The sequence below is a fragment of the Ascaphus truei genome, chromosome 8 (genome assembly GCF_040206685.1).
Source record: "Ascaphus truei isolate aAscTru1 chromosome 8, aAscTru1.hap1, whole genome shotgun sequence".
Taxonomy (NCBI): domain Eukaryota; kingdom Metazoa; phylum Chordata; class Amphibia; order Anura; family Ascaphidae; genus Ascaphus; species Ascaphus truei.
In genome coordinates, this window is record NC_134490.1 from 85,768,391 (window position 1) to 85,793,968 (window position 25,578).

At 43.8% G+C, this 25,578-nt stretch overlaps 1 protein-coding gene across 6 annotated transcripts in view; it reads left to right on the top strand.

Annotated features, from left to right (window-relative positions):
• Positions 1 to 25,578, top strand: part of SGMS1 (sphingomyelin synthase 1) — a 285,401-nt gene that overhangs the window by 110,997 nt on the left and 148,826 nt on the right. For 5 of the 6 annotated variants that reach the window (XM_075612914.1, XM_075612913.1, XM_075612915.1 and 2 more), the window contains exon 2: positions 8,398 to 8,525. The gene's annotated coding sequence lies outside the window, so the exon portion shown is untranslated. The remainder of the gene's footprint in view (positions 1 to 8,397; positions 8,526 to 25,578) is intronic. The other variant, XM_075612916.1, reaches the window with a different exon arrangement.

The window sequence follows — 25,578 nt, forward strand, 5'->3', positions numbered from 1 at the left end:
ATCATCTATCCCCCCCATGCCCCATCATCATCTCCCCCCCCATGCCCCATCATCTCCCCCCCCCCCATGCCCCATCATCTCCCCCCCCCATGCCCCATCATCATATCCCCCCCCATGCCCCATCATCCTCTCAGCCTCTCTCCCCCCCCTTGTCCTTACCTTATTCCAGGCAGGAGGCAGTCTCACAGACGTCTTTTGCAGCTATCTCAGCTGTTGGCTCCGCCCCCGCTGTCCTCCCACACAAGGCACGAGTGCAGATTGACTGCACCCGGCCACCGTACGCCTCCAGCCCCTGCAGGACAGATTTTTCTTCCGCCCGTGCTGCTCGCTTCCCCCACACCCACGCTCGCTTCTCCCGCGGCCAAAACTTTTAACCGCCGCCCACGCGCTCGCCGACACACACGACCGCTGCGCTGGTTGTGAGCGGGCCGCAAAAATATCCGTTGCGGGCATGTTTGACATGCCTGCCCTACAGCATTAATCCTCTGGGGCCGGGATTACCGTGGTCGTGTTACCCCGGGCGGCTATGGTACAGGAGACAGTCTTGCTACATCTCTATGCCGGTATACACGTGCATGTGTTCCGCTCCATGTCCATCACGATGCCAGTAAAGAATACGGGTTCACTCTTTGGGAAACCGTTTAGGACCCCTGATACAGCAATGTCGCTGCTTCATGAATAGTATATTTAAGTATGTCTCTTGGAAGAATCATTGGACTTTGTATCACGTTTTGCTGTGAAGCACTGAAGTGTGAATATTTATTCACTTTTCTCATAGTATGTGACGTGCCACCGTATTCTCCTTGTAACCGCGTGCTATCCTGGGAGCCACTAGCTTATTTTAAAAGACACATTTCTTTTGTAATCAAGTCATCCGATTCTTAAACCCAAATGCCTACGGCACGTTGTACGTCTTGGCATTTTGGCACTGAATGAGTTAAAAGTGTTAATGCTCGTGAAAAGTTGTGTGTATTAAGTTGCAAAGTGGCTAGTACAAGTTGTAATGGCAGGAATGTGTGTTGGCAGGGATAATGCACCGAGATGTAAATAGTTTAGTATTTGGGTAATTCAAACTATTCAAGTTCATGCCCTTTTGATCTTTTGTTTCTAGATTTCAATACACATTAAAGGAGACCAGACAAACTTAATGGTCAGGCATATATTTGTCCATAGTATGTGTAATCTTTCATTAACTGCATTACACTCCAAATAAAACTAGGAAAACACTCATTTTTTTTATACTGCTTTGTGGGATGAGCGATTAAACCTGATAGGATAAAGATTCATAACACAGAAATTTTGGCACCAAATTGACAAAAGTGGGTCAATCTTCAGTTAAAAATGATGTCTGGCTAATTTAATTCTCACACTATTGTGTGGTATTATACGAGCCTAGAAATAAGCCTAGTTTCCACTGACGGTCGAGGAACCGACAACCAAGTTGCCCAGAAAGGCGGCTTTTGTCTGTCACAACGATCAAGTACTGTCTCGAAGTCTAACACAAATGTAAACACTGAATATCACTTTAACACTCACATTATTGTGACTTCAAAAGAAAAATGTTCCATATAATATCACAAACTGCAAAACACTCCCATGTAACAATCCCATTCGCAACACACTGTCAGAAAGTTGAAAAACAAAAAAACACACAACTCATTATTCTCGAGACGCCCGTGATGTATGAACATAGTTACATAGCTGTTGAGGTTTATAACTAGATACGTCCATCACGTTCAACCTCTTTTAAACGGTAGATACTTGTGTAGCCCCTCTTATGTACACAATCTGTGTTATGGTGGGGCCCGAGTCCGCCCTCCCTTAGTACCCCATAATCGGACGCACCATGCGAGAATTGGAATAGGTTTTCTGGCTGTCTGTTATCCAGTTGCGCCAACACAGCAATTATCATGATCCGCCTTTTCTGATGACCGATTCTCCTCGCGCCAACTTCTCGCCTTTCGTGCCCTTCGCTTTCTCTCTCCTTGGCTAGCGGTCTCCTACAAGTCTCCTTTTCCACCTCTGTGAGTATAAGGCTGTTTCTCTTAAGCCCAGTGGCGGATTTCCCGTTAGGCCAGGGCCTAGGGCGGGAAAATTTGGTGTGGCAAAAAATTTAGCCTCCATATACTTATGCGGCGCTATCGGCCCTGATGGGAAGTCACTAAGCTGTGGCGGCCGACTCCTTACCTGCCGCCCTTCTCCTGAATCGCATTGTCAAATGGCGCCGCGGATTTCAACGTGATGTCACGTTGCAATGTGACATCGCAGCATAAAATAACGTCGCAATACCATGGCAACACGGCACCGTAGACTCCACGTTGGTGACTATTAGGCTGCGATCCAGGGGGAGAGTGGGGAGCGGCAGCAAGGAGGCGGCCTTCACAGCTAAGTGCCTAGGGGCGGCAGATTTTCAAATCCGCTGCTGCTTAAGCCCCTCTCGCTGTCAACGGGGCTGTCTCTCTGTGTGCCTCTCAGCCTGTCACTCCCCATCTTTGTCTATCCCAGATTGACAGCTGATCTCAAGATTCTTTCCATTTTCTAATTATCCAATCCCATATCTCCTGTTTTGTCAGGGACCATGTCTTATTCCTTATCTCACCATGTGATAGGGGGAGCAGATTAATTCTGTATTGTACGCAGTATACATATATCTGCAGCAGGGGCAACATTTATATTTACAGGCATACCCCACATTAATGTACGCAATGGGACCGGAGCATGTATGTAAAGTGAAAATGTACTTAAAGTGAAGCACTACGTTTTCCCACTTATCGATGCATGTACTGCATTGCAATCGTCATATACGTGCATAACTGAAGTAAATAACACATGTGTAACAGGCTCTATAGTCTCCCCGCTTGCGCACAGCTTCGGTACAGGTAGGGAGCCGGTATTGCTGTTCAGGACGTGCTGACAGGCACATGCGTGAGCTGCCGTTTGCCTATTGGGCGATATGTCCTTACTCGCGAGTGTACTTAAAGTGAGTGTCCTTAAACCGGGGTATGCCTGTACAGTATATTGACCCTGAGGAAGGCAAACACACAGAACCCCAGTGAGACATTGTCCTGACCAATAATGGCAATCAGATTTCTCCCTGGATCAATATCCTTCCCACGTTTACTTATTTGGTGTATCACTGTATACCTTTCCTTTGTAAGTCCAACATTTTTTTTGAAGTGACACTCCTTTGCTGGCACCTACCTAATTCTCATAGGACTAAACCTCCTTGATGGAGACAAAAAAGCATCACTATCAGGCGCGCGCACCCTTTGGCTCAGAATCCTCACACCACTAAAAGTCCTGCATGGAGACGAAAAAGCAATCAGGTGCATTCACGAGCGAGCGCTAGCCCCTTTCCTGATGCACGCACGGAAGCAGCCAGCACAGCGTGCACAGATGCAGCCGGCGCGGCTCGCGTGGAAGCGGCAAGCAGGCAACGCCACTCGCAGAGAAGTTTAACTTACAACGTGCGTGCTCGGCAGACACCCAGTCTTTTTGTTTTTTTGTTGAAGATACTTATTTTATCGCTCATCAGTCTCCATGGGTAATGAATTACACATTTTACCTGCCCTTACTGTAAAGAACCTTTTCCTTGGTTGCTGGTGAAATCTCCTTTCCTCCAACCTTAAGGGATGCCCCCGAGTCCTTTGTACTGCACTTCGGATCAATCTTTATTTTGAAAGCTCCTTGTACTGTCCCCGAATATATTTGTATATAGTTATATCACGTCTTGCTTTTTTCCATCCATTTTCTTTTTCTGTGCATCACCATTTTTTGGATTTCTTTTGTCTCGGCTAGCCAGCACACACCGGGAACCATCCATAAGATCTTCCATTTCGTGAGTGTCACCAAATACATCTACAGTAAGTCTTCGCTTTACGTCGAATGGCTTATCCGACGCTGTCCAATGCATCTCTATGGCCGGTTTTACGACGCCAAAATGGCTTATCCGACGCTCTTACGACGCTTTGCAAAGTTGCAACATTATGTCAATCAGAAAGCTGCAGTCAGGGAAATCGTCCAGATCAGTCTGTGTGAGGGTTTAGTGGGGTATTTATGCCTTTAAACATGTCTAACAGTTTTATTATACAGTTCTGGATTCAATAAATAGAATCATAATGTATGTGTGTGCAGCATAATCATATTGTTTGAGTAAAATATTTTGTGTATTTTAGCATTAAAAATGCCTTCAGGAACGGAACGTTTCATTTAAACAGTGTTCCTATGGGAAAACGGGTTTCGCTTTACAACGTTTCGCTATCCGACGCCATGTTGAGTAACGCATTGCGTCTGATAACCGAGGACTGCCTGTATTTAATGTGCTGTGCCAGTAGGATTTTGCCATTTGCGGCGAAACACCTGCGTTGTCAGAGGTGTTGGGTTATCTCACATTATCAGCGAGTTCTCCTGTTTATTGCATTTCTCCCCCAGCTGTGGGTCAGATATTACCCTATTTATTCACACAAATGTGGGCATTATTTTTGCAGCTGTTGGACTAATAATATTAGTTTTTTCATGGTTCCTGTATATCTCACTTCACTAAACAACCCTATTACATGCTTATGGTCGTGGGCTACTAGTTTTTTGATGCACAGGATTTAGGATTGGTTCCTTCATACAGTCGTTATAACCCCGCTTACACGCCTCTTTTCTAATGTTAACAAATATAAATTAGCTAGCCTCTCCTCATAAGTCCAATTTTCCTTCCCATTTATTAATTTGGTGGCTTTTTCCTGCACTTTTTCTTGTTCCATACTGTATTTTTTATGGCGTGGTGCCTAAAATTGTATTCTCTATTCAATGTCGGGTCTTAATAATGCTTTCTAAAGGGGCTTAATTATGTTTACTTCCATTCCATCCATTGCCCGTTTAATGTAATGTAAGGTAAGATCTGATATCGTGAAAAAACATCAAAGACCTATTGCGCAATGAATAATTATCACTTACAAAGCGAAGCGTCAGGAGGTTGTTGTACAACTAGTATTTGTCACCGTGGTTACCAATTTATTTTAGATATCTAATTTCTGAAACGGTTCAAGCAAATTGTCTGAAAATGTAGTACAAGTTGTAAAATACTACATTCAATCTTTAGTATCACGAATCTGGTCGATGAGATGTACCGTTTAATTAAAATAATAAAATAAAGAAAAGATTCCAAGATGGAAGCAGCACTGATTTGGTTGAAACTTCTGGTAGAAACGTACAATTAAAACAAACACCCAAAGTGGCCACTAAGTCTAGTTGAAGTCTTCACTTCTATGCAATTGTTTGAAGACCTAAGCATTTCACGTATTCAGTTTTACTCTCTCCCAGTTTGCCTTGTTTTATGATGGAATACTTTGCTTTAACTAATATTATTGGTGGCTGTATACATTGTAACAGTTCAACAGTGGAAATATACCAGAGATTATATTGGCTACTATGATAGTCAAATATCTTCTCTGTTGCAAATCCATATACCCACATTTTAATTTCCACTTTCCATACCGGGCTTGGTTTATTCCATACACCCTCCCCTCCTACACATTCTCTCCTCCCCCATTCCCCCACACTCCATCCAAACGGCTTACAAATGTTTCGCCAGCCGCCAGGACACCTCGCCGCCAGGACACCTCGCCGCCAGGACACCTCGCTGCTCTGATCCCCGCTGCCGCTGAGATCCCAGCTCAGATGTCTTGCGTGGCTGCTGCTCCGTCTTAAAATGTCCCGCATGCAACATCTCCGCAGGGAAAGGACATTGGAGCAGGGATTGGGATCGAAGCGGCGACATGTCAAATGTCGAGGTGTCCCGGTGAGTTGTTCTGGCGCCGAAGCGCTGGCGGAGGCTTGGCCGCGGCCAAATATCCTAGACCGATTCACAGCTGCATCTCTAGACTTGCTATTTAAAGGTGGGCAGGGCGAGCTTGAAAACAAGGAAGGAGGGGTCACTGACCTCCAAACAAGTGTTCACCAATTAACATTTACAGCCACACACCCCAACCTTGTAAGGTCAAAACCCAGACCCACCATACCATGTGATATATAGAGATATATATATCTCTATCTCACAATGGAGTGCTACTAGGATTGTGACCTAATGTACACAACAAAAGACAGCCCCAATGCTACACCCAGCAGGACAAATGATATAGTTACATACTTATCTGTGTGTGTTCGTGTCGCCTCACTAACAAATCCATTCAATAAGCTTGACATGTATTGTCTGTGTGATTTTTGTTCTTACTAACAATTGACTTTCTCTTCAGAAACATATCAATCAAAACGAACTGTCAAGTACGCGCACTTCTGTCACCCTCTTGATCATTGTGTGCTTGTTCTGTTACTATGTTGACATATGTGAAGTCTTCTAAAGGAAAATCTCTCTTGGGTTTCCAAATGGTGTTCGTTGTACCACTGGGTGGAAAATCGATCTATTTGCTCTTAATCCTCATCAATCAATAATAACTCAAGGGATCTTGGCTCCCAAAATTGAACCGTTCTCTGCACGTTGAGTCTAGAGATGCCCACCTGTGATTTTAAAATGAGCGGCTCCATATATTGTGGGTTTCTGTATGTTGCTGCTTTAAATTGAAATAATTTTGTCACTAAGATCTAGCAGCCGAATGTTGAAGTGCAGTGTTTCCATATATCCGTGTCATTGCGAGCGGGGGGTCCACTCCTGTATTTCCATGTTGCCAATTTCCATAGGGATGTAGGAGAATTGGGTTCAAATATGTGGTGGCATCAGGGTTAGAAAACAAGAACTGGATCAAATGATGTGATCACACGCAGCAAGGGTGGCAATGCTGAACGTAGGAACAGATTACAGGGGAGCATATGGACTGACGACTTGTGCAGTGTCCATGGTTAGTGCACCACGCGTAAGGCACGGTCAAAATTCTTAAGGCAATGATCACAGCCATAGACCGCGTGGATGCGCCAGCGCGATGCGCAAACTATCAAATCAATTTGATTCTGCGGCATGACGGCCGTGTCATGGGAGCGTCTCACCCAATGAGGGCGAACCAGCTCCCATAACGTCACCGACACGCCTCCCTGTCGCGTCTACCCCATTGCCGCAAATCACTGCAGCTAAGGCGCGCATGACATCACATGCACGCTCGCGAGCGTACGCTCACACAGGCCGGGCCCTTAAAAGGGAATTGGATAGCCGGTTCATTATGGCAGTGTGGACAGCTGCAATTTACTTCTATCCCCGTGTCCACCTAATTGTAAACATCTTTTGGATGACAGTAGAGACAAAGTGTTTTTTTATTGATTTAATGTTCTGTAGAGTAAGAGGCATGTCTGGTGCCTGAAATATCATACCATATTACAATGCTGGCTGCTGTTAGATTTTGATGGGGCCCATGTCTTCTCAAGTTTGACCTTATCTGATCTCTGCAGGATCAATCCAGACCACACAGCTCGGTTATTTATTTGATTTACTTAAATGTGAGTGATTGGGAAAGTCTGCGGTGGGAAGGTCATGGGAAGTCTGTTTTTCTTTTGCACAGAGGTTTTCTGTATTTCCGCAGTCGAATAGTTTAGCTTCAAATTATACACAAGCATGTCTAATTGTGACAACTGTTTTGCTTTACGCTGTGTGGTTTGACAGTAACGCAATGACAGGTTGTGTTACTGAACAGGCTTGGTGAAACAATACCAGAAGTACAGTACTGGCAGGAATAATCATACTTCCGTGTTCGCGTTCTGTTTCCGTGTATTGGAATGCACACGCATGGTTGAAGTTTGGGGACTGAAGCAGGTTGCATTTCTTCCTTTTCTTTTTTTGTTTTGTTATAGGACTGAAGCACAGGGTCTCTGGAGCTGGACCCCATTCATTTTAGCTCTTGGGGCGCCCTGCTTCTTGAAATACCTCCATATGGGGTGCCGGAAGCAGCTCTGGCCGGCTGCTGTGTGCCTATCGAAATAGCGGCTTAAAGGGTCCCACGGGCCAATAGGAAGCCGTGATGTCATCCCTTGCTGCTTCCTATCGGCCTGCGTGACCAGCACCTTTAAACTTGCCAGAGATACCGGCACCCCCTACGGAGGAGGTACGTATCTCGGGAAGCAGGTGGTCCCCTGAGCTGAAATTAATAGGGTTACGATCCAGAGACTCCCTGCTTCGATCCTATAAGAAAAGGGAAGAAATGCAACCCGGTGCTCCTTTAAGTTCAAAGATATTATTAAGATTCGTTTACATTTTTCTCTTAACATTTTTTCAAAAACACGTTTTCAGTTTTTAAATTCTGCTTGAAATTTTGGCGTAAATATATTTAACATACAAAAACGAGCTCAACAAGTTTTAAACGACTTCTTTGTTGAGAAACGCACTGTAATGAAATGTTCTTGAATTCCTCGGTAAACAGGCCTGTTGTTCTTCTGTATGCTAATGACTCTTTCCTTTTTGTCTAGCAAGACAAACATTGGGAAGGAATTTCAACATGGAATTACACCGACAGGATGGAAAAGCAAGACTCTAATTGAAGTTCGTCTATTAATGCCGGTTGGATCAAAGATGAGGATTTCAACAAAGTGCTGATGTAAGTGTCATTTTTTTGCTGTAGTTTGCTCCTAACCCTTTGGTTGCCCTTTTGACATAGCCACTACATCATGGGGTCTGGCATTCCAGGGGCCCCATAACGTAATATGTACGGCATAAAGTCCTTGCTTGTTTTTGTAGGGGAGATCGTGCTCTGCACTCCAGTTGGACTGGCACGGAAGGCGGTGGACTCCGATTTTGTTATAAATGATGAATCGTCCTTGTGGTCATGAGTGCCGGAGGGGCCTTGGCACTCTGGTTCCACGGCTCCTCCGGTACAAAAAGGGTTTGAGTGCCCTAGGATGTAGCTACTACTCTGGTTGCCTCATGACGTAGTAGCTACATATACCCACCAAAAAAATGCTTGTTTCCTTACGGGACATAATGTCATGCTATCTGAACTCATGGAGGAAGGAAGTGGGATGACTCCTCCCATTCTGTTCTGTCATCCGTGACAGAGCAATCACGTGATTGGAGGGTCGAGTGGCAGTGACACCCTGGGCCCTCCGACACTCAAAGGGTTAAAGCGGCATATTAGGGGCAAACATTCTCCCCCCCCCCCCCACTTGCTATATTTTTTAACAATATGGAGTCTCGTCTTCCATACCCCACAGTTTCTTTGAGAAAGAATGTAACTTTGAAACCCTTATCCTGCTACGGTGACCATTGAGGAACCAACCAGGAGAGGGGCAGTACTAGATTTGGTAATATCAAACAATGTAGAAGTAATAATAAATATTCAAGTCCTGGGATATTTGGGTAACAGTGATCATAACATGGTCTCATTTGAAATAAATTATCAAAAAAAACAGATTACCTGGGTTCAACAAAGACCTTAAATTTTAGAAAGGCAGATTTTAATCAACTGAGGTTTAATCTACAAGTAATACACTGGGATGATGTTTTTGCAGGGAAACATGTAGAAGATAAATGGGCAGTCTGTAAAACATTGTTAGAAAAGCACACGTATCAGTGTACCCTTGGGTAATAAACATTAAAGAAATAAGTCAAAACCAATGTGGCTAAATAGGTAGGGGAGAAAATGGACAAGAAGAGAAAGGCGTTTAGATTCTTTAAGTCAGAAGGGACGGAGACATCGTATCAGAATTATAAGCAATGTAACAAATTGCAAAAGGGCAATCAAATTAGCAAAAATGGATAATGAAAAAAGGATTGCAATAGAAAGTAAGATCAACCATAAAATGTTCTTTAAGTACCTTAATAACAAAAAGAGAAAAGAAAATATAGGACCCTTTCAGTGTGAGATGGGTAGGCAGATTATTGGAGATAAGGAAAAAGCAGAGGTATTAAACAAATTCTGTGTGTCTGTGTTTACCAGGGAAGAATCAAGTTCAATAGTAGTGCCGCAGGAGGAAGCCACAACTGCCATATTAATGAACAATTGGTTAACTGAGTAAGAAGTTCATAAGCGACTTGAAAAAATTAAAGTACTGTAAATAAGGCACCTGGCCCCGATGGCATATATCCAAGATTTCTCAAGGAGTTAAGCTCAGTAATAGCCAAACCATTACATTTAATATTCAAGGACTCCATTACCACAGGCTCAGTACCACAGGATTGGCGTAAAGCAGATGTGGTGCCTATATTTAAAAAGGGAGCTAGATCACAACCGGGGAATTACAGACCTGTAAGCCTGACTTCAATAGTGGGGAAACTTCTTGAAGGTTTATTAATACAGGATAATATTCAGGAATACCTAATGGAGATCAAAATCATTAGTAATAGTCAGCATGGATTTATGAAGGATAGATAATGCCAAACTAACCTCAACTGATTGGCTCGCTAAGTAGGTGGGGCCCTATTTTTAAGGCGAGTATGTACTTTTCAACTTAACTTCATTTAAAAAAAACTCGCCTTATAATCGGGCAAAACATGTATACGCCATTATTGTGCTTGGAAGTTAGTGTCGGGTAGCCTGGGACAGCTGCTGCAATAAGTAATGGAGGTTCCATTTTTCTTCATAGATGTATTCTTGAAAAGTATGGCGGTGTACGCATGATACTCTCTACCGCGTGTTATTTTTCTGTTAGATGGGGTTACTCGAAAATAAATGGCTTCTTCAACAATGGCTTTTTGTAGTGCTGCTCCCTCATGACAGTAATAGGGTTAATGTATAAGCAGAAGGATTACATGTTACCAAATGTCTTCTTAGTGATACATACATTGTCTAAGCTGAATGTCCTAAACCCTTCCCTGATGACTCAGGGGGTTACCAAAGATATAATCTTCTTTGCTTTATATCACCATGGCAGATGTTTTCTTAGAAGTTAATGGAAGTGTGTATTCACTGTTAGCCATGCTAAATATCTAGTAGTTGGATGACATTTCTATGCCTCCCCAAATATAACACATGCTAACATGTTGTGGTGTTGGAAGTGGGAGGGGGGAGAGAGAAGGAGCGAGTGAAGGGGAGAGAGAGAATGTGTGACGTGTGCGAAAATGACAACGGTCTCTTATTTCCACTAGTATTTATATAAAAGAGATTTAGTGACCATACGGTGGAAAGAACTTCATCCAAGTTGGCACAAGTGAATGCACCTTTAACAACTCCACCCTTAAAAGTTACTTTTGTGGCTATAATGGCATGTAGTTTGTGACAGCATTAGCCTTCTGCAAACACTGGCATTTTCATGTGGTTGTAAAGATTATATACTACAGGAATAGTGTAACTATCAGACTGTTCTGCTCTGTCACATAAGGCTAAAAACTACTGCTGACTAAATATTTAGATTTCCATACTATTAATACCAGTCTCGTGTTTCTCCTTTATACAATTTCAATGGTGTTTGCCATGTGTTTTCACACAGGTTTATTACAGCGGATTGTCAGGTCATTCCTAAGGGGAAATATATACGCCTGTGTGTTTTATTAAATTAAATTGGAAAATCAAGGTTACTGAGATCGTAAGGGGCGAAGTTTGCTTTTTGTTTTACTGTAAGCTGGCAGAGCTATAGGTACATACATGTTATGTCATAATAGGGTATCTTGCTCACTCCATTTCTGAAAAGGAAAGGCAAAAAAATAACAGTGAGCTTTTCTGATGTTAAATAACATACTTGAGGGTGGACAGCTTACCTCATGAGGAGTAGGTGCCAGGAACCCTGCTCATTTAATAAAGAAAAAAAGGGTTTGGTTAAAACTTGTGAATAAATGTAACATTCTAAAGAGCTACTGTGACAGACTGTTGTCATGGAGGCACTATGCCTATCAGCAGAGACGTCAGGGGTCCCCCACTTCGGACCGCAATATGTAACCTCACAAGTGGGATTTGCGTGAGACCCTTCTCACCTACAGAATAGGAGGGTGTCCAGCATTTCTCAAGGGACGGGGTTTTGACATGGTGGAGTTATGCCACAAGGGGGCGTGGTTATGATGCATATTGGCATTCAGGGGTGGGGTTGTTATCAAAGGGGTGGGGATATGATTGGGGCAGAGTTTAGGACTGTCTTATGCAAATCTCACGCTGATGGGAGACCATGAGTCTTGACAGGGCCGCATTGGAGTCTGACCGTGATTCATGTCGAAAAGCGCCATACACTAGAAACCTGTTCTGCAAAACAGTCTCTGCAGGTTACTGAATATATTATCCATTCCATGTCATAATCATTGTCATTTGTAACAGGAAATACCTAAAATGTTGTATTACAAGTATGAAATTCAATGGCCGTTTTCAGCTGCTAAGCATTTTTCTGCTTTTCTTTGTTTTACACACAATAGCCCATATATGACCATGTTGTAACTTGCATTCATCCTTAAAAGGATAGACAGCATTTCTTTGGCTTTTTTTAATAAAATATGCAATGGTAACTTTTTTAATAACTGGTTATCATGTAATAGTTTCCTTCACTTGGCCTGTTTTTCCCTATTCCTTGAACATCATAATTATTCCTATCGGACGACCATGTTAGAAGGAGGGGCACGTGTCTGGGCGGGGCACGGGCACGCGTGGGAGGGGCACGGGCACGCGTGGGAGGGGCACGGGCACGCGTGGGAGGGGCATGGGCACGCGTGGGAGGGGCACGCGTCTAGGAGGGGAGGGGCACGTGTCTGGGCGGGGCACGGAGGAAAGGGGCACGCGTGGGAGGGGCACGTGTTTGGGGGAGGGGCACGTGTCTGGGCGGGGCACGGGCACGCACGTGTCTGGGAGGGGAGGGGCACGTGGATGCTGCTGCACAGACGGTGACATCACATAAAGGTGGGGACCTCCCAGGTGATCGCTTACCAGCAATAATGATTTCATAATGTATATAGTCCCTGTATCAAGGTTGGTCAACTCCAGTCTTCAACGGCCACCTACAGATAAGGTTTTCAAGATATCCCTGCTTCAGCACAGTTGGCTCAGTCATCATCACTGAGCCACCGATTGAGCCACCTGTGCTGAAGCAGGAATATTCCAAATAACTGGCCTGTTGGTGGCTAGCTACCCAGGATTTCTGCCCCGTATTTATACCATATTATAGTGTTCATGCTTAAGGCCAGGAGAACGTTGTTTCACATTGAGCCCGTGCCGCTTGGCAGCAGAAGCAACGCCACAATTCACAAACTGGGTTTTTTTTTATTTTATTTTTTCACATTATTTTTTTTACATAATTATTTTAAAGAATTTGAACCGGTTCCAAGATACAAAGATACACACCGTTTTAGTTGACGGTGTTTCGGCTCCGATTCGGCATTTAACAATGGCTGCGGAATCCAACCCCACGGGCCAGTAGGAAGCTGATATTGTTGCCTGTTATTGGGTGACTATAAACCAGATCTGGGGGTTTCATGAACTACAAAAAGCACGGTTCAGCTATGGAGAGTCCTCCTCCCCAGTTTTAATTCTGTGTTAAAAATAACCTGTGGATGGGGATAATTTCTGCTTTAAATATATCATGTGATTTGTTGTGCTAGGAAGGGCTGCTTCTGATCCATTACACAGAGCATTGTTAAGCCATCATTGTAATGTTAGCCTTGAGATATAATATCATCAGCAGGTTTCCATCACTTGCTAATCTGCTCTCAAGCAACGGGTTTGCGTTAATGAGAGTTGGCATTCACAGGAAATACATTAGACTGCTAATGAAAAAGCAAGGGGGGGGGGGCAGTAAGAAAACAAAGCGGTTCCTCAATACGTTTGGCACAAAGTTTTGCTTCCAGATTTCAGAGGGCTGAAGCAGAAATGTTCCTGAGGCTTTGATTAAAACTATTAGAGCAGGGGTAGAATGCTCATGTCCTAAAGAACCGCCAACATATCCCTGCTTCAGCGGAGGTGACTCAATCAGTGGCAGCAGAGACCAGGGGAACCAATCACTTGGATGGGTTGCATCTTAAACATGTTTTTTTGTTTTGTGACCATAGCACGAAGCCCTTAAAAAGCAGGTTTACCCTAATCTGCGCGTACAGTCAACTTTGTCTGTTTTTGGAACTTCCTAGATGTCCGTGTCATTGCGGTCTCGTCGGGCAGTGAAGAGGGGGCTTATTTTGAAGAGATCAGAAACCAGAGTATTGACTGAATGCACATCAGCCTTCCACCGCCGTAAATGACATCCTAAATACACACCCTAGGTTAAAAAGGTTTCCAATATTTTAATGTAAATTTAGCATTTCTCCGATGTGTGTATTTTACATTTTTACAAATGTTAAGACTACATTGTAAAATTGGTATGGGATGCTTGAATATTATAGACGGTGTGAATGACCCAGTTTTAAATTCCATCATCCGTTCCTTGCAACATTGGACAAGACATAGGGGTAATTTTATATACGCCAAAGCAACCATTCAGTTGTTTTCTTTTCAAATGAAAATTCACATAGACGGTAATGGGGCTTTTCATCAGAAAACGGACTGAACAGCCATTTCTTCAAAAATATAAAAGAATATTTTCCAGGCACCAAAACTTAAATTGTAAGCTCAACAGGGATATGCCTTGTGCCTAAAAAACAATCTATATACAGTACTACAAAATAGGCCTCATGGCTTCCCATTAAGCTTTGAATCACCTACAAACTTCTCCTCCTTACCTTCAAGGCTCTCCAACTCATCTGCTCCTCCCTGCATATCAGCTCTGATCTCTCGCTATGCCCCTGCTTATTTCTGGTGCCTACCAACAACTGTCTCCTCTCCACCCCTTACACCTCTACTGCTCTCCCACCTTAAACCCTTTCCCCTCGCTGCCCCTTACCTGTGGACCTCCCTCACATTCCGTATACGCCGAGCACCTTCTCTCCCTCACTGCCCCTTACCTGTGGAACTCCCTCACATTCCGTATACGCCGAGCACCTTCTCTCCCTCACTGCCCCTTACCTGTGGAACTCCCTCACACTCAGTATATGCCGAGCACCTTCTCTCACTCACTGCCCCTTACCTGTGGAACTCCCTCACATTCCGTATACGCCGAGCACCTTCTCTCCCTCGCTGCCCCTTACCTGTGGAACTCCCTCACATTCCGTATACGCCGAGCACCTTCTCTCCCTCACTGCCCCTTACCTGTGGAACTCCCTCACATTCCGTATACGCCGAGCACCTTCTCTCCCTCGCTGCCCCTTACCTGTGGAACTCCCTCACATTCCGTATATGCCGAGCACCTTCTCTCCCTCACTGCCCCTTACCTGTGGGACTCCCTCACATTCCGTATACGCCGAGCACCTTCTCTCCCTCGCTGCCCCTTACCTGTGGGACTCCCTCACATTCCGTATACGCCGAGCACCTTCTCTCCCTCACTGCCCCTTACCTGTGGAACTCTCTCACATTCCGTATACGCCGAGCACCTTCTCTCCCCACCTTTAAGTCAAACCTTAAATCTCACCTCTTAATTGAAGCATTTTAATAGCTTAAACTCATGGCTACTGTCCCACACCCATAGTTTCTCTTAATAACCTTTGTGACCAAACCCGACCATATACTACACTTAGTCCCTCACCTATTTTCCATGTAAGTCTCCTAACATACCACTTACATTGTAAGCTCTCCGTGGTAGTGATTCAGTTTCCTATTGTCTGACTGCTTGTTGCACTTATTGTATTATAATTCCCTGTATTGTAATGTCTCGTAGTGCTGAGTGCTTTGTGGGCGCTATATAAATAAAGATATATATATATATTAAACACAAAATAGATGCCGCAGTCAAATCATCTCTGAATGACCTGATAATACATAAAACCAGGAATCAGGATGAAAATTACCCTCTGGCGTTGCTACCGACCCTGGTCTTTCCAGGTTTGGGTTTTTTTTGTCTATAGTCATTATAAGTTTTATTTTACAGCAGTCAATCATGTAGTATGTGTTTGTCTTGTGTGTTTTAATTATGCATTGCTAATAAAGTCCATTTTTCTATTTTTTCATTACATACTTTTTGAGTGCTCCTCTGTTTCGACCCTTCTTTTTTTCTTTCTGTGTTTACATATAAATATATGTATGCATGCATGTATATCTTTATTTATATAGTGCCATTAATGTATTGCAAGGCCCCGCTTCTTGGCGCCCCGCTTTTCAGCGATCCGCCGATACTGTGGTACCAAGAAGGGGCCCGCCATGTCTGCGCATGAGCAGAACGGGCCGATCCGGTGTCGCGCATGCGCAGAATGTTTTTTTTGCCTATGTTGCGCATGCGTAGAAATGCGCATTGCCGGTCTGCGCATCTGCACATAGCGAAAATCGCCGATTCCACTTTCCGGCGATTTTCGCTTTGTTGCGGGTCCTTAGAACGGAACCCGCGCATGACTGGGGCCCTTGCTGTACATAGCGCATCACAGCAGTAATACATATCCGACAATCATATAAATAACAAATGATACAAATAACACATAATAATGGGAAGAAGTGCTTCAGACATTCAAGTAACATTTAGTAAAAGAAGTCAAGAGAGAGAGGGAGAGAATATATCTCTCACTATGCGCTATTTTCGGGGGAGATGAGCTTTTTCAGTGCAAGCCCTTTTTAGCAGCAACGGGGTTAAATTACAGCGTCATTATTTGAGTATGCATTGGAAAAATAAAACTGCAGCTACTTCCACATTACTTACAGAGAGTAGATTTCTGCTGGTAGCAACAGGAAATAAACGTTCATGAGATAAATAATTTGCTGAATTTATGCTCATCATTTTATAATCAAATAGGCAGAATGCATCTTTAATGCAATTCCTGAATGTATTTATAGTTTGATTTATGTCCTATATGACCTAAGCCAATTCTCAGGGCATTGTTGAAATAGCTGCATTACAGTTCCAGTGCTGTTTACCATGGCAAGATTAGGCGGTGCCTTACAGGTATGTCCGCAAGTAGCCACCAAATTGAACTAATGACATTGATATTTTTAAGGCATCACCTAAAATTAGACTATGTATTTCACATCATTTTGAAAGTATATCTTGGACATGTTGGTAGACCAGTGTTTTTCAACCTGGGTTCCCCAGGCAATCCTCAAGGGTTCCCTGCCATTTTCTGGTCATATGAAAATTGTATTAAATACAGAAGAATTTACAATGCATCTGATCTCAGAGTTGCTATTAGAGAGGGTTGGAGGTTCTCAGAATTTCACTTGGGGTTCCTTAACCAAAAACAGGGTTGGAAACCTCTGTGGTAGACTTTCTCTCAGTGTTTAAAGGTACAACCATGAAGCAGCTAAAAAAAAAATACCTTTCGTAAAGGAGGTAACAATCTAATTGTTAAACTAATCTAGCCATGCTAAAATCAAATATTTGGCCTCTTGTTTCTCTGAATAGAAATTACAAATTGCAATTCTCTGAATGGGAAAGTGTTTGTCAATCAAGTGTTTCCTGTAACCCTATCCCTTCTGGGGATGGGGAGAGACTGGGAGGATGAGGAGCAGGGGGGAGCAGCTGAGTGGAGGGGGGTTCTGACTGTGTGCCTGAGGAGTGGAGGTCTGTCCGAGCTGCTGTTGAGGCGTCTGATAATGTAAATTTGCGTAAACGGGGGGAGTAACTTGGTGTTTTTGCACCGGGACAAGTTTCACCAACTACACCCCACACACAGCACACTGATAGACAAATACACACACAGCATACCCTCCCACAGCAGCACATAGTAACTCCTCCCCCTGATGTCATGGAGAGCAGGGGTGGACAGAGCCCTGCAGATCTGGGACAGAGCCCTGCAGATCTCAGTGCCGCCCCCAGCCTCTGCTGCCTGTTCTCTCTGCAACCCTTCCCCCCCCACCCCCTGCCGCTCACAGCTCCCGATCCAGCTTTGATGTTGTGCTGTGATCACTGACGCCAAGTCACTGGCAGGAGTGGGCCTGCCAGCAAGTGGCTGTTAAGAGGCCCATAGAAGGAAGGGGGCCCTGACTTCAGTGGTCGGTCGGCCGGCGACACAGCTGGGCCAAATGTCCCCGCTCTCCGCCCCTGTCAGCGGGCCTGGGCTATAGCTACTCCCCTATTGAAGGTAATTTATCCTCCATTTGCAGCCTCTAATTGTGCCATCAGGGTCTCTCTCAGTCCTTTTTACTGAACAAGGGCTCCAGACAGGGATGCTCACCATCACCACCACTTTTGATCTGACTATAGAATCATTTGCTATCCGACCACAAGACATACTTTACGTTTTGCAGGTTGGAAACAGAGAACTTAAATTGGCTTCACATGTAGATGATTTGTTATTTACCAGGACCCATACAGACAGGTTCCCCACATTATACTATCTCATACAGATTTCCAGTCTTTTGCAGGATACAAGATTAACTTGACCAAATCTGAGATTTTCTAGTTAAATGGGGAAACATAATCCTCATTGAGTTAATCTTCCTTTTTAAAGTAACCAAAGAGTATTAAATATCTAGGTATTCGTTTTCTTTTGAATTAACAAAAACTATACAAACGTAATTATATTCCCATTACAGCTAAAATTGAGAGAGAACTACCTGCCTGGGTGAAATTAAGACTTCCTGTGTTGGGAAGAGCCGCTTTAATGAAAATGTTTTATTTCCCCAGACTTCTTTATTTAATACAAACATTGCCTTTCGCCATATTGAAAACATACAAAATTCATAGATACGCTACAAATGTTATTTGGCATAACAGAAAATGCAAAGCTCATATTGCCAAATTACAATCTAATAGGGAAGAAGGAGGTATTGGCCTCCCAGATGTGGGGATATTTAACATTGTCACTTTAGTGTGATATGTTAGGGACTGGATATTTGGCAAATCGGAATTTGTTAACCCACAAATGGAAAGCCAGCAGATCAGATCCTTTGCTGTGTCCTCCTGATCACTCGCATGTTGAAGTAGATGTTTTATGCACCCATTCTGGGCCTGGAAAACTGTTTAGGATTCCACCTGCCATTTCAAAGTACCTGCCTATTGTAGGTAATCTCGACTTCGATGCAGGAATAATAATCTTCAGTTTGACAATTGAACCCAGAGGGGTATTTACACTATAAGGGACTTTCATAACAGATAATCAAACTTTCCCTACATTTGACCAATTTAAAACTAAATACAGTCATGTGAAAAAGAAAGTACACCCTCTTTGAATTCCATGATTTTACATATCAGGACATAACAATCATCTGTTCCTTAGCAGGTCTAAAAAATAGGTAAATACCTCAGATCAACAACACGACATATTACACCGGGTCATGATTTATTTAACAAAATAAAGCCAAAATGGAGAAGCTATGCGTGTAAAACTAAGTACACCCTTACTGCTTCCATAGGAATTAAGATGCTAAGTAGCAGACAGGTGCTGCTAATCAAATGACCTTGATTAATTGATCATCAGAAAGTGTGACCACCTCTATAAAAGCCAAAGTTTTAGCAGTTTGCTGGTCTGGAGCATTCAGGTGTGTGTTAACACAATGCCAAGGAGGAAAGACATCAGCAATGATCTTAGAAAAGCAATTGTTACTGCCCATCAATCTGGGAAGGGTTATAATGCCATTTCCAAACAATTTAAAGTCCATCATTCTACAGTGAGAACGATTATTCAAAATTGGAAAACATTCAAGACAGTTGCCAATCTTCCCTGGAGTGGACTCCCCAGCAAATTCACCCCAAGGTCAAACCGTGCAATGCTCAGAGAAATTGCAAAATACCCAAGAGTTACATCTCAGATCTACAGGCCTCCGTTAGCATGTTAATTGTTAAAGTTCATGACAGTACAATTAGAAAAAGACTGAACAAGTATGGTTTGTTTGGAAGGGTTGCCAGGAGAAAGCCTCTTCTCTCTAAAAAGAACATGGCAGCATGGCTTAGGTTAGGCAAAGTTGCATCTGAACAAACCACAAACTTCTGGAACAATGTCCTTTGGACAGACGAGACAAAAATGGAGATGTTTGGCCAAAATGCACAGCGCCACGTTTGGTGAAAACCAAACACAGCATATCAGCACAAACACCTCATACCAACTATCAAGCACGGTGGTGGAGGAGTGATGATTTGGGCTTGTTTTGCAGCCACAGGACCTGGGAACCTTGCAGTCATTGAGTTGACAATGAACTCCTCTGTATACCAAAGTATTCTAGAGTCAAAAGTGAGGCCATCTGTCCAACAGCTAAAGCTTGGCTGAAATTGGGTCATGCAACAGGACAATGATCCCAAGCACACCAGCAAATCTACAACATAATGGCTGAAAAAGAAAATAATCAAGGTGTTGCAATGGCCCAGTCAAAGTCCCGACCTCAACCCGATTGAAATGCTGTGGCGGGCCCTTAAGGGAGCACATTAACAAATGCCCACAAACCTCAGTGAACTGAAGCAACGTTGTGAAGAAGAGTGGGCCAAAATTCCTACACAGCGATGTGAGAGACTGATAGTCATACAGAAAACGATTAATTCAAGTTATTGCTGCTAAAGGTGGTTCTGCAAGCTATTGAATCATAAGGTGTACTTAGTTTTTCACACATGGCTTCTTCATTTTGGCTTTATTTTTGTTAAATCATGACACGGTGTAACATGTCATGTGTTGTTGTTCATATGAGGTTGTATTTACCTAATTTTAAGACCTGCTAAGGAACAGATGATTGTTATTATGCCCTGATATGTAAAACCATAGAATTCAAAGAGGGTGTGCTTTCTTTTTCACATGACTGTATAATCTACCAAACTCCCATTTGTTGTGACATCCCACAGATCCTTGAAGGAAATCCTTTGGAGTCCAGTGTAACGACCTCTTTGCAGTCAGGCTTTACTTCAAAGCTCCTATACAATTCACTAATGGAAATTTACACTGTCACACATTGCCATTTGTTAAACAAAGGAATCCAATCTGATTTTCCAGATCTAGAGACTTTGTTCCAGGGACATAGGCAGGTTCACATGATCACACTAGATGCTGCGTAGTTGCAATTTAAACAGATATACAGCAGGGCCCCGCTCATACAGCGGGTTCCGTTCCAGGCCGCCGCTGTAAAGCGGAAATCACCGTAAAGCGAGGCCCTACTGTACTGTATTGTACCTTTGAAAACAAAGTTGCAGAGCTGTAAACCGACTGTTTAGCAGACAAATGGCATCTGACAAAGAGTTGCGCACGCACTAAAACTGTTGTTTAGTGACAGCCGGATACTTTGCTGCTGTGCACGTCATACCGAAAATGGCCGGAAAAACGGAACAAGCGCCGAACTTAATGAATATGGGTGTACATTGGGAAACGCTGTATGAGTGGTACGCCGTAAAGCGGAGCGCTGTAAAGTGGGGCCCTGCTGTATGTTGTTGTTTGGGCACAAAAAAGGCATGGTTTATAACGGCGGCAGTCTGCGTGAAGCAGCGATGCAGAGAGGCCGCAATAGCTCATTATCTAGGGCATGGGTAGCCAACTCCAGTCCTCAAGGGTCACCAACAGGTCAGGTTTTCAGGATACCCCTGCTTCAGTACAGGTGACTCAATCAGCGGCTCAATCAAAGCCATTAACCATTGAGCCACCTGTGCAAAGGTATCCTGAAAACCTGACTGGTTGGTGGCCTTTGAGGACTGGAGTTGTCCACCCTTGGTCCATGGTATTGTTGAACGATGAGGTTTCGGAATAAGGCGCTAAACTATTTAAACATGTTGCCCCCTTTAAAGTTTCCTTTGGATTATAAGGCGTGGTTGTTCGGGTGCGTGAAGGACTGGAGGCGTCAAACCTATGGCCTACCCAGGTTGGCGGTATATCATGTTGGTGGCTCATAAGTTAATATTGGTTAATTGGCTAAAACTGTTCCGTCCCACCAAATATCAATCAATTGGAATCCTTTCTTCACATTATCTCGTTTTCAAGTATGTCCTGTACATAGTTAAGACAAATAATACATGGTTACAAATAGTTACATAAATGAACAGGGTATACATTATATACAAGACATTGCATGCACAGCTAAAAATAATATATATTATAGGCGCATGAAACAGTTACAGACCAGATTAAAATGTGAGACAGCCTTAGATTTGAAAGAACTTAAACTGGTGGTGGCTGTGAGAGTCTCTGGTATGTTGTTCCAGTTTTGGGGTGCACGGTAAGAAGAGGAACGGCCGGATACTTTGTTGAGCCTTGGGACCATGAACAGTCTTTTGGAGTCTGATCTAAGGTGATAGGTGCTGCAGGTGGTAGGGGTGAGGAGCTTGTTCAGGTAGCTGGGTAGCTTGCCCATAAAGAATTTAAAGGCATGACAGGAAAGGTGAACTTTGCGCCTAGACTCGAGTGATGACTAATCTAGTTCTTTGAGCATTTCGCAGTGATGTGTGTTGTAGTTGCATTGGAGAACGAAACGTCAAATTGAATTGTAGAGGGTGTTAAGTTTGCTAAGGTGGGTTTGAGGTGCCGATCCATATACTATGTCTCCATAGTCAATAATTGGCATTAGCATCTGCTGTGCGATACGCTTTCTGACCAGGAGACTTAAGGAGGATTTGTTCCTGTAAAGTACCCCTAGTTTGGCATAGGTCTTGGTTGTCAGGGTATCAATGTGCATCCTGAATGTTAAGTGGGAGTCAAACCATAAGCCCAGGTATTTAAAACTAGTGACAGGGGTTAGGGTGGTGTTAGTGTTGGTTCTAATATGGAGCTCAGTCGCTGGAAGCTTTACAAATTTAGTCTTGGTCCCAAATACCATTGTTACAGTCTTGTCAGTGTTTAAAAACAGTTTGTTTTGGGAAATCCAGTTTTCGAGACTCAAAAAGTCAGACTGAAGTATGTGTTGAAGGTCAGAGAGGCTATGGCTGTGTGCATATATGATTGTGTCATCTGCATACATGTGTATTGAGGCTTCCTGACAATCTGTGGGAAGATCATTGATGAACACTGAGAAGAGCCTTGCGGGACGCCTCAGGTGATATCCAGGGGGTTGGAGTTAGAGCCTGAGATGGACACATGTTGGGATCTTCCTGATAGGTAGGACTGAAACCAGTTTAATGCATGCTTCCCTGTTCCAGAGCTCTGGAGTTTGTTAAGCAGGATAGCATGATCAACAGTATCAAAAGGCGTTGCAAAATCTAGGAATACTGCACCGGTGAGTTGTCACCTTTCCATTCCACACTGGATTTCATTGCAAACTTTTATCAGGGTAGTTACGGTGGAGTGTTTGGGACGAAAGCCAGATTGGAATTGGCTAGGGAAATTTGTCTTGGTATAGTAATCGCTTAATTGGGAGTGGACACATTTTTCCATGACTTTGGATAGGATTGGGAGAAGTGAGATTGGTCTGTAGTTTGAGACAGTGTTTTTGTCCCCAGACATTATGACTCAGTTTAAATACTCTGAATGGGTATTGGTGGCACTATTGAGGGAAACCTGGCATCTTTATATACATGTAATAGAAAAGACATTGAATATATTTAAAAAAGTGTGAAGACTTGCTAAAGGTTTCTGGTGTTACTCGGGAAATCTAAGGCTGCATCCATGGTATGACCGACCACGCAGACCTGTCTGCCCGCTGAGCGATCAGACTGCCTAAAGGCAGTGATAGCGTCTATACGGCGTGCGGGCGGTAGTGGGAGGGGGCGCGCGTTGCGCAAGAAATCAGTTAAAACTGATTTCTTGACGCGACAGGCCGGTCACGTGAGCGGTTCGCCCAATGAGGGCGAACCAGCTCTGTGATGTCACTGGCACGCCCCTAGACACGCCCATGGACGGCGCACGTACCATGGCCTGGGAAAGCACCCGCTTTCCCTCAGCCTCTGCGCTCCTCCGCACGGGCGAAGTGTCTATGGACGCAGCCTAAGAAACCAACCTCATCCCTTCCCTCCTCATTTTCCTCCTTACCCCCTTCTCTGTCCCCCTCATTTCTCTTCTTCCCATCACTTTCCTTTAATACCTTATATAGGGGTATGCAAACTAAGGGGAGGGTGGGCGCGAGATTTTTCTGGGGGGACACAGCGTTTAGAGAGGCCCTGCGCTTTTCCCCAAGGCATTTAAATTAAATGCCGGTGGATTGCGTGAGGCCTCTGCAACCTCAACTAACCGAGATTCTGCCGGCTTCTGGACTCGTCTCCATGGCAATGTGACCAAGGTAAGGGGGGTGCGAGCACCAGGGGCGGCAAGACAGGGGGGTGCAGCAGCAAAGGTTTGCACTCCCCTGCCTTATCCCCAATTCATTCCGCCTCTCTCGCCTCCACCAGAATTCTTTCTTTCTCCTCACGTGCCAAAGGACATCCCCTCTTTCTTTTCTTTCTTTGTCTGCTTTCTATGTAAACTTTGTTGCGGTGACAAGAAAAAGTAAGGCTGCGGCTCAGCCGGGCGATTTGTGGCTGGTTAGGTGCGCGTGGGGGGCGTGTTGAGGTGTGTGGCCAAGACTTCATGGAGCTGGTTCGCCCTCATTAGGAGAACTGCTCACTTGATGCGCGAGCGGCAAATTCAAATTTACTTGTTGGGTAAGGGCCTTGCTAGCTAGGTAAGCGCCGCGCATGCTCAGGCGCTCACTCACGCTGGCCACACACATTGCTGCAATGTGTTTCATCGTGACTAGCGTGAGCGCACGCCCGCCCTCTCAGTGCCACCCTGGCTGAGGCCTAAGAATGTGCTGTAAAATGTGAAAGAGACCATTGAGGTCTTAAAGTGAATGCATATCTTCAGAAAATACAGTATAAAGTCTAGAACAGGACAGAGTTGTTTGTAAATGACAAACAGATCAGCGCATCAAATAAACCTCATGTTTTGCAGTTGGAAACAAAATTCAACAGTGTTGCAAAGACGGCCTTGATATATAGCTATTAAGTGTCTGTTCACACAGCGGGTAGAAAATAAATCCGAAATGAGTCCAGAGAAATCGAAAAAGCCTCAGAAGAATAATAAAGTGCATGTATTTATGTTTCCATGTATATACCAACAGTGACTAAGTAGGAGCCTGGGGCTTCAATCCGTGAGTAACAGACCTCATATAGTCCAGATCTTAGTCACAATATCATGTCTGGGTACCATCTCCACTAAAATGCATAGCGGCAGAATCACAATGAAAGAGACTTGAGGTAGTTACGGGATCTCCCTCGCAGTGCGCCGTGGTCCGTTGTCCTGCCGGTGTCCAGTATAGAGATGGAGGAGAAAAATTGGAGGTGCACAATCGAAAAAAATACACCAAGGGTTGGTATGTAAAGCTGTTCTAAAGTTTAATGGCACATTCAAGCAGGATTAAAAAAACACTCAGTGTTTTGTTTTTAATCTTTCTTTAATGTGCCAATAAACTTTAGAACAGCTTTACATACCAACCCTTGGTGTATTTTTTCGATTGTGCACCGCCAATTTTTCCCCATCTCCACAGACTTGCTTAAAGAAATTGGAATAACTCGTAGAAGGCGCGCATGGGGTGTTTGAGAGGATCCAAACAATGACCGGTCTCCTTACTTTGATACATAAAGTAATCTGTCCAAGTGTGGCTGTTCTAGGTCTTATAGTCTGGGCGTGCATAATGACACACAGACAAACATTCTCAAATATATATAAGATGCGTTAATTTGTCATTCGTTTCGCACCTATAATTTTTAAGTGCATACATTTTATTTTGTATTGTTGTTTAAATTCAGTATTGAATCGTTGATGCAAATACTTGTCAACACACCTGTCTTATTTTGTGTTTACATGCAATAAAGACATTTATTTAAAAAAAAAAAAAACATGTCATTGGCATTAGT